Source organism: Heptranchias perlo, chromosome 20 (assembly GCF_035084215.1).
Source record: "Heptranchias perlo isolate sHepPer1 chromosome 20, sHepPer1.hap1, whole genome shotgun sequence".
Taxonomy (NCBI): Eukaryota; Metazoa; Chordata; class Chondrichthyes; order Hexanchiformes; family Hexanchidae; genus Heptranchias; species Heptranchias perlo.
Window position 1 is genome coordinate 18,335,465 of NC_090344.1, and position 12,976 is coordinate 18,348,440.

Here is a 12,976-nt window from a genome sequence, read left to right on the forward strand (position 1 = left end):
AAGGCTGAGGGTGACCTGAAATAGGACTTTAAGATTATGCAAGAGTTTGATAGGTCAGACGTGGATAAGGTGTTTGCAATTTTGTGGGGATGAGTCCAAAATTGCGGCCATAAATATAAGATAGTCACAAATTAATCCAATATGGCATTCAAGAGAACCATATTTTAAAAGATGCTCGCTCGAATGTGCAACTCGCTGTCACAAGGAGTAGATGAGGCGAAAAGCATGGATGCATTCACGGGGAAGCGAGATAAACTCATGGAGGAGAAAGGAATATTCGGATTTGCTCATAGGGTTAGATGAAGACGGTTGGAGGAGGCTCGTCTGCAGCATAAACACCGGCATTGTCTAGTTGTTCCGAATTGTCTGTTTCTGTGATGTACATTCTATGTAATTCTATGTAAGCTCCATCTGCTGCAGTTTTACCAACTCACTTCATCTATCAATTTCGCTTTGCAACTTTATGCTCCCATCTACATTACTCACTGTGCCACCTAACTTGGTGTCGTTGACAAACTTGGATATATGGCTCTCTATTTCTTCATTTGCCTCATTTATACATATAGTAAAAAGCTGATGCCCCGGTACAGATCCCTGGGGGACACAACTAATCACAGCCTGTCAATTTGAGCACAGATCCATTATCCCTACTCTCTGTCTCCTACGTTCCAACCAGCTCCCTACCCATGTCAATAGGTTGCTTAAATTTCCATTTGCTCTCATTTCTGTTAACAGTCTCTTATGTGGTACCTTATCGAATGCCTCTGGAAGTCAAAATACATATAAAACCCATAGACACTCCAATATCTCCCACGTTATTACATCTTCAAGAAGTTCAACTCGTTTCGTTAGACTTGACTTACCCTTTACAAATCCATGCTGGCTCTCTCTGATCAATTCATATTTATCCAAGTGCTCAGTCACTCTTCCCTAATAACAGATACTGGTAACTGCCCCACAACAGACGTCAGACTAATAGGTGAATAATTTCCTACTTTATCTCTCCTCCCATTCCTAAATAATGGAATGACATTGGCAATTTTTCAATCCATGGAACAATTCCTGAAACAAGAGAGTTTGAAGGATCATGACTAAAGCATGTACAATTTTCTCACCGATTCCTTTTAATCCCCTGGGATGGTCACCATCAGGTCCTGGAGATTTGTCTATCTTTAATCTAATTATTTTCTCCAATACCATTATTTTACTTAGACTGAATCCCCTTGATGTATTTCTGGGCTCGATGAGGTCGGGATTTAACTCTCGATTCGAGGTTCATACCCCAGAGAAGCCCAAATTCAGCCCTCGACTTTTGATGTTGACGTGCGGTTCAAACTTTTGTAAAGAGGGAAAAGAAGTCTCCAATTTACTCCACCTGAATCTCAAGCGCTTTCGGAAGAAGTTCAGTTCAAACAATCTGGACTTTCAATGCAGCTCAATGACCTACACTTTCACTGAACGAGCTTTCTTTGCAATTGCCTTCCGCCTTGAAACCGCTCTGGTCTTTCATCTCACTGAAGTAGAGTTTGGCCGCTTTGTGTCAGTGAGCATGTCGGTGACGAGGTTCGCTCTGATATGGGTCGCTTTCAATTTTGAAGATCTCGTCAAGTTCAGGGAAAAGAAACCGAGAATCGAATTGTCCCTGTAAGTGATGAATTGAAGGGATTGGTGCTCGAAGCAGATCTGGAAAATGCGCAGTGCGGTCGATCAGGAGTTCAAAATCCACCCTCTCGCCACTGGGCGATCATATTAACTGAGCTTTACTCTAGCCCAGTGTCACCGCGCTGAAATCGAGTCTTTCTCCGGCACGTTTCTCTCAACTTCATAGTTGCCGGTTTAAGAGTGAAGACCGGCTCGTTGGATTTTCACTCCTGCAAGCTTCAATCATTCATTTTGGAAAAATAAACTGAAAGCAGACAGCTGTTATATTGGTCACTGCAGCCTCAAGGTTTAGTTCAGTGACTTACTGGTTGAGAAGGTGAACTCTACACTTGTCTCGATGGTGCTATTGGTAAGATTGATTTGAGCTCTTATTTCATTTTTCCTGATGATTCATCGCCTCAAAGTTCCAGGGTTTCAATGTGTGTTTTGTCTGTACGAAAATGTACTGTGATCATTGCCGGCTGAGCAGGGCTGATAGTCCACCATTTACACTGTGGACTAAAAAAAACCTTTTGATCGCATAGCAGGCACATGAAACTTATAAAGGAATGGAACATTGGCTTCACGGAAATCACAATTCATCTTGACAGACAAGGTCCCGAATGGCGAATTCGCTGTGACGTTGAGATTTCTGTCGTGAGCGAGACCAGACTGTTTCAATTTTCAGAGAATAAATGGCGCAATATTTATGTTGGAAAAGCAAAACGGTGGGGGTTTTTGTCACAGCCCTTTGCCTTTCGTATTGTATCAATTGGCCCTCGTTGCGTTACTTTCATCTTGATCGCATAACCAGTTAGGGCGTTCCTGTGATAAAAGTCGACAATTGCCTGTTATTGATAAATTTAACAACGGCTGCACCAGATTCCTGGCGTCATGATCCCACTCACAAGATACAGTCTGAAAAATGATCAAATTTCATCACATGCAAAGCACAAAAAGCAAAGATTCCAACCACTCGCTGTGTAAAGAAGTTTTCACTCATGTCACCTTTGGTTCTTTTGCCAATCACCCTAAATCTATGCCCTTTGGTTCATGTCCCTTCCGCCAATGGGAACAGTTTCACTCTATCTACTCTGTCCAGGCCCTTCATGATTTTGAATATCTCTATCAAATCTCCTCTCAGCCTTCTCAGTTCCAAGGTGAATATTCCCAGCTTCTTCAGTCCCTCATCCCTGGAATCATTCTAGTAAATGTCCTCTGCACCCTCTCAAGGCCTTCACATCGTTCCAAAAGTGCACTGCCCAGAACTGGACACAATACTCCATTTGTGGCCGGAATAATGTTTTATAAAGGTTCATGACTTCCTTGTTTTTCTACTCTATGCCCCTCTTTATAAAACCCAGGACCCCATCTGCTTTTTAAACAATTTTCTCCACCTGCCCTACCACTTTCAACTATTTGTGCACATGTACCCACAGATCCCTCTGTTCCTGTAACCCTTTTTGAATTGTGCCCTCTAGTTTATATTGCCTCTCCTCGTTTTTCCCACCGAAATGCATCACCTCGCATTTTTCCGCGTTAGACTTCATCTGCCACGTGTCCATCCATGCCACCGGCGTGTCCATATCCTCTTCAAGTCTATCCATCTCACTGTTCTCTACCCTTCCAATTTATTGTCGTCTGCAGATTTTGATATTGTACCCTTTACTCCCAAGTCCAAGTCATTAATATATATCAAGAAAAGCAGTGGTCCCAGCACCGACCCCTATGGAACACCATTGCCCACCTCCCTCCAGTCCGAAAAACAACCGTTCACAACAACTCTCTGTTTCCTGTCATTTAGCCAGTTCTGTTACCATGTTGCTATTGCCCTCTGTGTTCCATGGGCCGCAATCTTGATCGCAAGCCTACCACGTGGCACTTTATCAAACGCTTTTTGAAAGTCCATATACACCACCTCAACTGCATTGACCTCATCTACACTCTCTGTTACCTCATCGAACAACTTTACCAAGTTGGTTAAACACGATTTGCTTTTAAAATGCTGGCATTCCCTAATCAATCCACACTCGTCCAAGTGGCTGTTAATTCTGTCCCGGATTATCGTTTCCAAAACTTTCCCCACCACCGAGGTTAAACTGACTGACCTATGGTTGCTGGGTTTAGCTTTACACCATTTTTTGAACAAGGTTGTAACATTTGCAATCCTCCAGTCCTCTGGCACCATCCCCATATCTGAGGATGTTTGGAAGATTATGGCCAGTAGCTCTGCAATTTCCCCCTTCCTTCCCTCAGCATCCTAGGGTGCATCCCATCCGGACCAGGTGTCTTATCTATTTTAAGTACAGCAAGCCTTTCTAGTACCTCTTCTTTCTCATTTTTTTTAGCCCATCCAGTATCTTAACTATATCTTCCTTAATCGAGAATCTGGCAGCATCTTCTTCCTTGGTAAAGAACAATGCGAAGTACTCATTTAATACCTCTGCCATGCCCACTGCCTCCATGAGTAGATCTCCGTTATGGTCCCTAATCGTCCCCGACCCTCCTCTTATTACCCGTTTACTGTTAACATGTCTGTTGATTCCCTTCTATGTTTTCCACTATTCTTATGCTCTCTCTTTGCCCCTCTTATTTCCTTTTTCACTTCCCCTCTGAACTTTCTCTATTGTCTCTGGTTGGCACCTGTGTTATCAACCTGACACCTGTCATACGCCACTTTTTCCCGCTTCATCTTACTCTCTGTCTCTCTTATTATCCAGGGAGCTCTGACTTTAGTTGCCTTACCTTTCAACCTCGTTGGAATGTACCTTCTCTATACCCGAATCATTTTTTTAAAAGCCGCCCACTGTCCAATTATAGTTTTGCCTGATAATCTTTAATTCCAATTTACCGGGGCCAGATCTGTTCTCATCCCACTGAAATTGACCCTCCTCCAATTGAGTATTTTTACTTTAGAGTGGACTGAGTCCATTTCCATAGCTATTCTAATCCTTATGAAACTGATCGCTGCTCCCTAAATGCTCCCCCACTGACACTTGCTCCACTTGGCCCGCCTCATTCCCTTGAACCAAGTCCAGCAATGCCTCCTTCCTCAGTGGGCCAGAAACGTACTGGTCGAGAATGTTATCCTGAACACATTTCAAAAATTCTTCCTCTTCTTTGCGCCTTGTATTATTGTTATCTCAGTCTACATGATGATATTTGAAATCCACGTTTATTAATACTCTTTGGCTGTTGCACCTCTCTGTAATTTCCCATTCAAATTTGCTCCTCTTTTCCTTCCCAACAGTTGGTGGCCATTAGAATACACCCAGTAGTGTGATCGCACCTCAATTGTTCCTTAACTCGAACTCAGTACCTTGGAAAAATTCCCTCGTTCCTGGGCACTTTGTATTAAGCAGAAGTTAGCAGCAAAAAGTGTTTGTCGTGGGACTGAGAAATGCTTAAACAGCCGGCACCATCTAAAACAGAGCTCCAAGTATCGGTTTAAATAAAGTCCTGAACTGACAGAGCGGCGGGCAGATGAGGATTGAATTAAATCCCAATTCACTGAATCTAAACAAGGTTTAAATAAGTGAATCTGTCAGGAGTGGGATTCCTGAGCTTGTGTGTGAGCTGAAACTGGATCGGTCCCGTTCTGTGAAGAAAGAATGGCAGTCGGCTCCCAGACAGGGCTCAGGCCGGGACTGGCAGCTCTCCGCTGGGAACGGCTGGATTCGAGAGCGGGGCTCCTGCGCTGTTGCTGTTGCTGCTTCCGCCTCTTCGAGTCCCTGTGGCGGTCGGTACCGATCTCCCTCCTATGGATCCGGCTCCATCTGTTCACTGTGGACCTCGTGGCGCAACGGTAGCGCGTTTGACTCCAAATTAGAAAGATGCGTGTTCGAATCACGTCGGGGTCATCACATTTGCGCAACGTTTCAGTGTCACTCTGTTTTATCGCGGGGCAGTCTTTCAGGGATGGTCCATTCACTGTATGTAAAATAATATTTATCACAGAATGAACACACCACAGAAGGAGGTCATTCGACCCATCAATTCCTTACCTGCCTTTTGTAAGAACAATCCCATTGGTCCCATTCCCCGTCCCTTTCCCCGTGGCCCTGCATTTTCCCCTTCAAGTATTTATCAAATTCCTTTTTGAAAGCCACGATTGAATCTGCTTCCACCACCCTTTCAGGTAGTGCATTCCAGATCAGAACCATTCGCTGCGTAAAAAAGATTTTCATCATGTCGCCTTTGGTTCTTTTGCCAATCACCTCAAATCTATGTCCTCTTGTTCCCGACACTTCCGTCAATGGGAACAGCTTCAATTATAAACTTTATCTAAACCCTTTATGACTTTGAACACTTCGATCAAATCTCCACTGAACCTTCTCTGTTCTGAGCAGAACAATCCCAGCACGGTGTAAATGCGGTCAATTAGCTCCAATGTATTTATTTGGGCATTAAACAAAACGTGAAAGACTGGCAAGGCGATTTGCGAACAAAGCTCGTTGTTTTAAGACAATAAATCGAATCGCTGTGTGGGCGCTGGGTTCAAATCCGACGACTGATAGAATTTCTGGCAATGTTCATTTTGACCTGTTCGCAGAAAACCCGCTTGTCGTGCAATGGAGCAGAGGATGTGAAAGAAGCTGAAAGTGAAAGTGCAGATATTAGTTTGATCACAGTGACTGGACACGTTTCCACGTGTAAGGGCCTCAAACACTGAAGATTCTTTCCAGCAGAGTGGGACAGGTGATCAAAGTGACCGGACTCAAGCGGCGCAATCAGTCAGTGCGCGGTCCTGAAATGACATTACATGATCGGGAAATGGCGAGATTGTTAATTCGAGTCTCAGCTAAGTCCTTTTGCTTGTGAACATTTCGACCAGAGTTGAAGGTACAATTGGTGTGTTCCAAAATATATCTACTTATTTGAATTGACATGTGGTTCCTCCGGACTACTCTGTTGCAAAGTTTAGTATTTTTTTTATTCGCTCATGGGACCTGGGCGTCGCTGGCGAGGCCGGCATTTATTGCCAATTCCTAATTACCCTTGAGAAGGCGGTGGTGAGCCGCGTTCTTGAACCGCTGCAGTCCGTGTGGTGACGGTTCTCCCACAGTGCTGTTAGGAAGGGAGTTCCAGGATTTTGACCCAGCGACAATGAAGGAACGGCGATATATTTCCAAGTCGGGATGGTGTGTGACTTGGAGGGGAACGTGCAGGTCGTGTTGTTCCCATGTGCCTGCTGCTCTTGTCCTTCTAGGTGGTAGAGGTCGCGGGTTTGGGAGGTGCTGTCGAAGAAGCCTTGGCGAGTTGCTGCAGTGCATCCTGTGGATGGTACACACTGCAGCCACAGTGATCCGGTGGTGAAGAGAGTGAATGTTTAGTGTGGTGGATGGGGTGCCAATCAAGCGGGCTGCTTTATCTTGGATGGTGTCGAGCTTCTTGAATGTTGTTGGAGCTGCACTCATCCAAGCAAGTGGAGAGTATTCCATCACACTCCTGACTTGTGCCTTGTAGATGGTGGAAAGGCTTTGGGGAGTCAGGAGGTGAGTCACTCGCCGCCGAATACCCATCCTCTGACCTGCTCTTGTAGCCACAGTATTTATATGGCTGGTCCAGTTAAGTTTCTGGTCAATGGTGACCCCCAGGATGTTGATGGTGGGGGATTCGGTGATGGTAATGCCGTTGAATGTCAGGGGGAGGTGGTTAGACTGTCTCTTGTTGGAGATGGTCATTGCCTGGCATTTATCTGGCGCGAATGTTACTTGCCGCTTATGAGCCCAAGCCTGGATGTTGTCCAGGTCTTGCTGCATGCGGGCTCGGACTGCTTCATTATTTGAGGGGTTGCGAATGGAACTGAACACTGTGCAGTCATCAGCGAACATCCCCATTTCTGACCTTATGATGGAGGGAAGGTCATTGATGAAGCAGCTGAAGATGGTTGGACCCAGGACACTACCCTGAGGAACTCCTGCAGCAATGTCCTGGGGCTGAGACGATTGGCCTCCAACAACCACTACCATCTTCCTTTGTGCTCGGTATGACTCCAGCCACTGGAAAGTTTTCCCCCTGATTCCCATTGACTTCAATTTTACTGGGGCTCCTTGGTGCCACACTCGGTCAAATGCTGCCTTGATGTCAATGCAGTCACTCTCACCTCACTTTGTTGTTTCATTCAGAAATGGGGTAAATATCAGATGGAATAAAAAGGCACTGCTGGGAATCGAACCGAGGACCTCTTGTTGGGAAAAAGGCAATTTGCCCAGCTTTTGCAAATTGATGATACAAATTAAGCTGCAACGACTCCACCACCTCTTCCTGATATCTGTCTGTTAGCGTTTGAGGCAGTTTGTATTTTTCTATTTCTCTTGTCCATTTCGCTGTGTTTACCGATACTCTGGATCTCTCGCTGTGTTTACCGATATTCTTGATCTCTCGCTGTGTTTACCGATACTCTGTATCTCTCGCTGTGTTTACCGATACTCTGTATCTCGCTGTGTTTACCGATACTCTGTATCTCCCGCTGTGTTTACCGATACTCTGTATCTCTCGCTGTGTTTACCGATACTCTGTATCTCTCGCTGTGTTTACCGATACTCTGTATCTCGCTGTGTTTACCGATACTCTGTATCTCCCGCTGTGTTTACCGATACTCTGTATCTCTCGCTGTGTTTGCCGATACTCTGTATCTCTCGCTGTGTTTACCGATGCACTGAATCTCGCTGTGTTTACCGATACTCTGTATCTCTCGCTGTGTTTACCGATACTCTGTATCTCTCGCTGTGTTTACTGATACTCTGTATCTCTCGCTGTGTTTACCGATACACTGTATCTCGCTGTGTTTACCGATACTCTGTATCTCCCGCTGTGTTTACCGATACTCTGTATCTCTCGCTGTGTTTACCGATACACTGTATCTCGCTGTGTTTACCGATACTCTGTATCTCTCGCTGTGTTTACCGATACTCTGTATCTTTTGCTGTGTTTAACGATACTCTGTATCTCTCTGTGTGTTTATCTCTCTGTGTCAATCGTGGGCTGATTCTGAATAAACAATGAATTAAATGAGGAGTTTTGGACAATTCTCCCTCTGACACTGAGGAACCAATGAGCGAAACTTTATTATAAGATAATGTTTATTGTGAAACAGCAAAGAAAACATTGCATTTTGAACGATTGAGGTTCAGTTCTGTGCAAAAAGAAACTGAGACCACAAGGTGTTTGCAACAAGCCTCCTTTTAAGTTGATCAGGCTCGCTAACATTGCAGCACGAGGTGTGGACACCGCGCTGATGATCTTCATGTGTATCCGGGCCTTTCAGACACTTCGTGTGGCACAGGAGCTTTCCAATCCCCTGGACACCGACACATCCGTCGAAGTAGCAGGACCGACATCTCGCCCCCTTTGCCAGACTTCAGCAAATTTAACGCTGAAAATACAAAACAGGACGTGTCGTGAGAGTGCGCTGTTGTTTTATAAAGTGTGGGAGTCCATATATGAGTGCGATGTTTATATATGAGCTGTGTGTGTATATATGAGTGTGATGTTTAAATATGAACAATGGGTGTGTATATATGAGGGTGATATTTATACATGAACTGTGGGTGTGTATATATGAGTGTGATATTTATATATGAACTGTGTGTGTATATATTAGTGCGATGTTTATATCTGAATTGCGGGTGTGTATATATGAGTGCGATGTTTATATCTGAACTGCGGGTGCGTATATATGGGTGCGATGTTTATATACGAACTCGGGGTGTGCACACATGAGTGCAATGTTTTTCGATGAATTGCGGAATAAACAGGAGCTGCAATTCCTCCTGGGGTTATGTTTTCTTCCAAGACAATGATGTAAAGGGATACTTTGACAAGCGGTCGAGATAGCTCAGTTGGGAGAGCGTTGGACTGAAGATTTAAAGGTCCTTGATTCAATCCCGAGTTTCGGCAGTTTTTGGTTGTTGAGTTTCTTCTTCCTTGCTTCGATTCTCGCATTTTATTACAGTGAAATTTGATACTCGCCACTGAAGGTTTGGGGATGAAATAGAGAGGCATCAAGGATGGGAAATATTTTTTCGTCTTGATTTAGTTTTTATTTCTCTGTTAACTTCTGCCTTTTTCTCTTGTTTTTTCTCTCTCGGTGCCGGGGGACAATTTCATTTGATGCATTTGTCCTAAACCGATGCCTTTTCCACAACTCGGGGCGGTCAGACCCGCTCTGCCTGTCTGTTGCTGCTGATGATCATTAATGGGAACAGGCCGCGAGTAAAACGTTTCTCTGCAAACCGGAGAAAGACAAATAAAAAGAAAGACGTGTTTCTCCGGCCCAGGGGCAAAGTTACAATGGATGTTATTCAATAACACTGTCCCCGTGAATTTGTCTGTGGACCTGTTTGTAAGGCTTGCATTTTAAAAGTTACAAAAGCCCGAAATAAATAAAGCAAATTATAAGAATGGAATCCGTGTTCATGACATTACGGCATACTCTTTGCAAATGAGCTAACCGGCGGTCCGAACGGCTGTTTAATTAATTGTTGTACCTGTATGCTGGTTGGTAGCGATTTCTGTATTGGACCCCGAAATCTCCGTGCTCCTCCACAGTTCCTTTTTTCTCACCATTTAGAAAATAGCCTGATTTATCTTCATTAGATTTAAAGTGGATCACCTCGCACTCCCCCACATTGAACTCTATTTGCCGCAGTTTTTCCCACTCACTTAATCGATTAATTCCCACTTTGCAACGTCCTGCTTCCATCACATGACTTGTTGTGCCACCAGAAGGCTGCGTGTTCAAATCACCGGGTAACCGTTACTTCTCGAGCTGATCGGATTCTGGCTCGTTCCGGAATGAATGTTTCATCTGCTTTTTCTCAATAAACAGAACCTTGCTCTAAAGTCTGGTTCCCAAATTTCAGGATGGCGTCTCATTCTGCCCTTGACTTTTGATCTTGACCTGCAGTTGAAACTTTTGCAAAGAGGGAAATAAGTCGCCAAATCGCTCCACGTGAATCGGAAACGCTTTCGGAAGAAGTTCAGTGCAAACAATCAGGACTTTCAAGGCCCCTCAATGACCTGCACTTTCATTGAATGAGTTTTGTTCGCCTCTCGGCTTTCATCTCACTGAAGTGAAGAGTGTGACCGCCATGTATCTGTCAGCGTGTAAGTGACGAGTTTGGGGTGAGCACGGGTCGTCTTTATTTTTGAAATCTCACCAAGCAACAGGGAAAAGAAACTTCGAATCAAACTGTCCCTGTCAGTGAAGAATTGAAGTGAATATCGCTCCAAGCAGATCTGGACAATGAGCAGCGCAGCCGCACAGGAGTTCCAAATCCACCCTCTCGCCACTCGGCAATCACAACTTTACTCCGGCCCAGTATCGCCACGCTGAAATCAAGTATTTCTCGAACACCTTTTTTTCAACATCATAGTTACTGGTTTAATAGTGAAGACTACGGTCCGCTTCACTGTAAGTGCAAGAGACAACTTTGTAGACACCGTGTCGTGTCACAGAGCTGCTCCTTGGACCTGCTCATTTCATCTCATCTCATTTTCAGCAAACCTGAATATTACTGGAATATAGGATGGCAAATCACAGCTCAAAAGGTCAATCCTATCTACCACGAGGGGACTGAGTCTTCCAACATACGGTGGTTAATGGCAAGGTTGGCTTCATGTGCAGAAATAATACAGCACAGATTTTCACTCATGCAAGCTGCACACCCTTTATTTTGGAAAAGTAAACTGATAGTCAGACAGCTGTTAAATTCATCGCGGCAAGCTGAAGCTTTAGCTCGGTGAATTAGTCCTTCAGCAACTTCAAAGTTGTGTTTCTGTGGCGCAATTGTTTCGCGCGTTCGGCTGTTAACTGAAAGGTTGTTGGTTCAAGCTCCACCCGGTGGACGCTGGATAGTAACTTTCACCTGAACATTCAATGTCTCGCGTTTCCAGCATTCGAATGTGTGTCCTGTCTGAACGAAAATATACAGGTGAGGTGCCTGAAGATTGGAGGGCAGCAAATGTTGTGCCTTTGTTTAAGAAGGGCGGCAGGGAAAAGCCTGGGAACTACAGACCGGTGAGCCTGACATCTGCTGTGGGTAAGTTGTTAGAGGGTATTCTGAGAGACAGGATCGACAGGCATTTGGAGAGGCAGGGACTGATTGGGAACAGTCAGCATGGTCTTGTGAGTGGGAAATCATGTCTCACGAATTTGATTGAGCTTTTTGAAGGGGTAACCAAGAAGATTGATGAGGGCTGTGCAGTAGACGTGGTCTAAATGGACTTTAGCAAAGCCTTTGACAAGGTACCGCATGGTAGGTTGTTACATAAGGTTAAATCTCACGGGATCCAAGGTGAGGTAGCCAATTGGATACAAAATTGGATTGACGACAGAAGACAGAGGGTGGTTGTGGAGGGTTGTTTATCAAACTGGCGGCCTGTGACCAGCGGTGTGCCTCAGGGATCGGTGCTGGGTCCGCTGTTATTTGTTATTTATATTAATGATTTGGATGAGAATTTAGGAGCCATGGTTAGTAAGTTTGCAGATGACACCAAGATTGGTGGCATTGTGGACAGTGAAGAAGGTTATCTAGGATTGCAACGGGATCTTGATAAATTGGGCCAGTGGGCCGATGAATGGCAGATGGAGTTTAATTTAGATAAATGTGAGGTGATGCATTTTGGTAGATCGAATCGGGCCAGGACCTACTCCGTTTATGGTAGGGCGTTGGGGAGAGTTATAGAGCAAAGAGATCTAGGAGTACAGGTTCATAGCTCCTTGAAAGTGGAGTCACAGGTGGATAGGGTGGTCAAGAAGGCATTCAGCATGCTTGGTTTCATTGGTCGGAACATTGAATACAGTAGTTGGGATGTCTTGTTGAAGTTGTACAAGACATTAGTAAGGCCACACTTGGAATACTGTGTACAGTTCTGGTCACCCTATTATAGAAAGGAAATTATTAAACTAGAAAGAGTGCAGAAAAGATTTACTCGGATGCTACCGGGACTTGATGGTTTGACATATAGGGAGAGGTTGGATAGACTGAGACTTTTTTCCCTGGAGAATAGGAGGTTTAGGGGTGATCTTATAGAAGTTTATAAAATAATGAGGGGCATAGATAAGGTAGATAGTCAAAATCTTTTCCCAAAGGTAGGGGAGTCTATAACGAGGGGGCACAGATTTAAGGTGAGAGGGGAGAGATAAAAAAGGATCCAGAGGGGCAATTTTTTCACTCCAAGGGTGGTGAGTGTCTGGAACGAGCTGCCAGAGGCAGTAGTAGAGGCGGGTACAATTTTGTCTTTTAAAAAGCATTTGGACAGTTACATGGGTAAGATGGGTATCGAGGGATATGGGCCAAGTGCAGGCAATTGGGACTAGCTTAGTGGT

At 44.6% G+C, this 12,976-nt stretch overlaps 2 non-coding genes across 2 annotated transcripts; both read left to right on the forward strand.

The window, feature by feature from the left end:
• The first annotated feature begins 5,429 nt into the window (after positions 1 to 5,429).
• Positions 5,430 to 5,501, forward strand: trnaw-cca (transfer RNA tryptophan (anticodon CCA)). Its single transcript has one exon. It is a non-coding gene; the product is annotated as a tRNA-Trp (tRNA).
• Positions 5,502 to 9,470: 3,969 nt separating this feature from the next.
• Positions 9,471 to 9,543, forward strand: trnaf-gaa (transfer RNA phenylalanine (anticodon GAA)). The gene has a single exon. It is a non-coding gene; the product is annotated as a tRNA-Phe (tRNA).
• The last annotated feature ends 3,433 nt before the right edge of the window (positions 9,544 to 12,976 follow it).